This window comes from Schistocerca serialis, chromosome 5, assembly GCF_023864345.2.
Source record: "Schistocerca serialis cubense isolate TAMUIC-IGC-003099 chromosome 5, iqSchSeri2.2, whole genome shotgun sequence".
NCBI classification, from domain to species: domain Eukaryota; kingdom Metazoa; phylum Arthropoda; class Insecta; order Orthoptera; family Acrididae; genus Schistocerca; species Schistocerca serialis.
In genome coordinates, this window is record NC_064642.1 from 722,876,472 (window position 1) to 722,880,477 (window position 4,006).

Genomic DNA, 4,006 nt, shown 5'->3' on the forward strand with positions numbered 1-4,006 from the left:
ATCGTTGAGTACACCATTGCAGGCGCTCCTGTTTGTGATGCAGCGTCAAGGGTAACCGCAGCCACGGTCTCCGAGCTGATAGTCCATGCTGCTGCAAACGTAGTCGAACTGTTCGTGCAGATGGTTGTCGCCTTGCAAACGTCCCCATCTGTTCACTCAGGGACCGAAACGTGGCTGCACGATCCGTTACTGCCATGTGGAAAGGATGCCTGTCGTCTTGAGTGCTAATGATACGAGGCCGTTGGGATCCAGCAGGGCGTTCCGTATTACCTTCCTGAACCCACCGATTCCATATTTGATCTCGACCAACGCGAGCAGCAATGTCGCGATACGATAAACCGCAATCGCGATAGGCTACAATCCGACCTTTATCAAAGACGGAAATGTGATGGTACGCATTTCTCCTCCTTAGACGAGGCATCACAATAACATTTCACCAGGCAACGCCGGTCAACTGCTGTTTGTTTATGAGAAATCGGTTGGAAACTTTCCTCGTGTCAGCACGTTGTAGGTGTCGCCACCAGCGCCAACCTTGTGTGAATGGTCTGAAAAGCTAATCATTTGCATATGACAGCATCTTCTTCCTGTCGGTTAAATTTCGCGTCTGCAGCACGTCATCTTCGTGGTGCAGTAATTTTAATGGCCAGTAGTGTAATATGGTAACTTTGATTTATTCGTGTAAATTAATGCGTTTAAGACGTAAAAGATAAAAAAAATGGGTCAAATGGCTCTGAGCACTATGGGACTTAACATCTGAGGTCATCAGTCCCCTACAACTTAGAACTACTTAAACCTAACCAACCTAAGGACATCACACAAATGCGTGCCCAAGGCAGGATTCCAGACTGTAGCGCCTAGAACCGCTCGGCCACTCTGGTCGGCCGAAAATGATAAATAGGGTAATGTTGCAGATAATGTCTTTTATTAAATACTGCCATCTTATATCGGGACGGGAGACGTCAGCGATTTTTCGAGGTTCTGTCGAGATGAGGCGAACGCGATTTTGAGCGGCCGCAGAGTGGGGCGGTTTGCGGCAGGCGCTAATTAATTGCCGCTCGGCGTCAGACGAGGCTCCGGCTCCGGACCGCTCATTCCGGCCGCAGCGTAATTTACGAGCCGGCGGGCCGAGATTTTACGTTCCGAAAGCCATTACGCTGGCGGAGTCTCTCCGGCTTCCTTTTTGTGGCGCGGCAGCTGCGCAGACGGCGCCAGCAGGTAACGCCGCGCGGAAAACCGCGGGGCGTGCGGGCGGCGCGTCCCGAGGCTGCAAACACCCTAACGGGCGCCCGATCCCCCCACCTCTGCAGCGCTCGCCTCACAAGACTCGAGTCCTCTGCACAAGTCGACGACAGGCTCCAACGTCCGAAGGCTATGCCGGCGAGAGCCCAACTGTCTATATCTCGATCAAAACAACAGGCCGACACTTGAAAATGAGAGGGGGCACTTTTGTCTTTTCTTGCGGGTTACACGCTGGCCGTTAACGTGCAGTATTGGATTTGCTTAGCAGAGTGATTCTAGTCGTCACTTTTCTTCAGACTTCCGCGACTAGTTTATGACACGCTGTTACTCGAAGTGAAGATGTCGCACAGAAGAACAATGTAAACTACGGTACCTACCGTAGCTGTTACGTTACCGACCGTAAGTACCGTGTGCAGCTGACTGTGGCAACTGAAACATGATGTATGACAGCGAAAAGAATAGAAGGCATCGCCGAGCTTATTCGTTGTTGCTGTGGAAGCTGTTCTGTAAACAACTACCTGTTATTTTGCTACTCTGATCCGCGTTACTGCAATCTTCGCATGGAGTTGCCAATCTTCTAGAAAAGTGGTTCCCAGCCATTCTGATACCATTACCCCTACATGTAATCAGATGTTAGTTAGTACCCCAAGCGTACAACCACCCCATGCCCCCATCATCGACATTAGCGCCTAACTAAACTGCAGAATGAAAAAGACCTTTCTTTGAACATTTTTAACGACAAAAGATAAATGATATTTAATTGTTGTAGGTTGGTTGGGTTGGGTTGTTTGGGGGAAGAGACCAAACACCGAGGTCATCGGTCTCATGGGATTAGGGAAGGACGGGGAAAGAAGTCGGCCGTGCCCTTTCGAAAGAACCATCCCGGTATTTGCCTCGAGCTATTTAGGGACATCTCGGAAAACCTAAATCAGGATGGCCGAACGCGGGATTGAACCGTCGTCCTCCCGAATGCGAGGCCAGTGTTGTTGTAGGTGTTAAACAACGAACTAATGAGTCAGTGTGACAATAGGTATCGCTTATTTCTAACAACCTTTCTTTTGCACAGAATGGTGCAGTTTTCAGCGGATCATGAGAACTGCCTGCAACTCCTTCTGAGAGAAGAAGGCTAATTATCTTCATTGAGGGTAGGCAACTGTTACTAAACGTGCTTGCTCTGGAGCACTTCTGCCCCTAATGACACTCTTTCATCTCGACCCTGCACTCTCATTGAAAATTAAACAAGTTAAAATGCGGACTCTACGCTTATTGTTGGTAAATCACTTCACTGCTGGCGGAAACTGGAAGACAACAGACTGGCAATCCTTTTGTGTGCAGCAATTGCCACCAATAATAATAATAGTAGTAAAAATAATGATAATACTGTGTAGGCCCCCAGAGCAATGTAGCAGCTATTACATACTTACTGTTTTGTCGCGCTACCAATTACTTATCTGATGTGTTGCTTGAGGCTTTTGTTGTATATATGGTTCTCGGGCGAGACATCGGATGTCATAGAGAAAACTCCACAATATTTCATCAGTGCAACTGGCCGACATCTTCAGGTGCGACAAACACCTGTCGGCCAGTTGCGCTGATGAAATATTGTGGAGTTTTCACTACGACATCCGACGTCTCGCCCGAGAACGATATATACAATTACTTATCTATTTCGAAGTAAATAATGAAACAACTTCTTAATGGCTCTGAGCACTATGGGACTCAACTGCTGAGGTCATTAGTCCCCTAGAACTTAGAACTAGTTAAACCTAACTAACCTAAGGACATCACAAACATCCATGCCCGAGGCAGGATTCGAACCTGCGACCGTAGCGGTCTTGCGGTTCCAGACTGCAGCGCCTTTAACCGCACGGCCACTTCGGCCGGCGAAACAACTTCTGATCCATTGCGGGAACTACCTATATCTCGGAGAAACCATTTTAACCTGATATTTAAACATACACGATGCGTTTGTCTCAATTTTACTGTCATAGAATGACGATACAATGTACTGAGTATGTGTGTAGTGGGTGGACTATGTGAAGTTCATACATTCGTTTCCGAAGCTCTAACGTCCACCACATTGTGTCACATATTAATGCTAGTATTTGAAAAACAAATTTAGTTATACGGAATTTATGTATCTAATCATTATTACAGTCTTACCAAAAGTGATTATTACTATTATCTTTTAAAAACAATTTAGTTTCGTGACTGAAACACAACTGAACCCTTTTGTTTTTACTCCTCGGAAAACTTCATTTTACCTCTCAGGGGTAGAACATCTTACATAGTCTGCAATACCACATAACTGAACAGTTACGGGAGGATTCGTCAGTTAAATCACTGAGACGAACGCAAGTTTTCTTGGTTAAAACAACTCTTTATAGCGCACTCTAAATCCGTTCCAAACCTTTGACAGTTAGTATAATTGCCAAAATGAACTATGGTGTGCAACCATTTTACTGTGACAGTCAAAATCCGAGTACAAGAGTTTGAGCAACGCGAGCTGTCGCTGAACTACTTGAAACTAGCCGAGTCAGTGCCCAACCAGGCGCCGCCCCCCCAGGACAGGCACCTCCCTCTGCGACTCGCCCTCACCTCCACCCTCAGATGGACCACCTGTTCCATCTGCCAACTGCAAGGCGCAGGTAGCAAAAATCCTTAATTTTGCCAGCCAAGTAGTTCGTAGTTGCTGCATAAATGACTTACTGTCTGAGCAACTACCCAAACGAGTTTCTTAGTCGCCGGCCGTGGTGGCCAAGCGGTT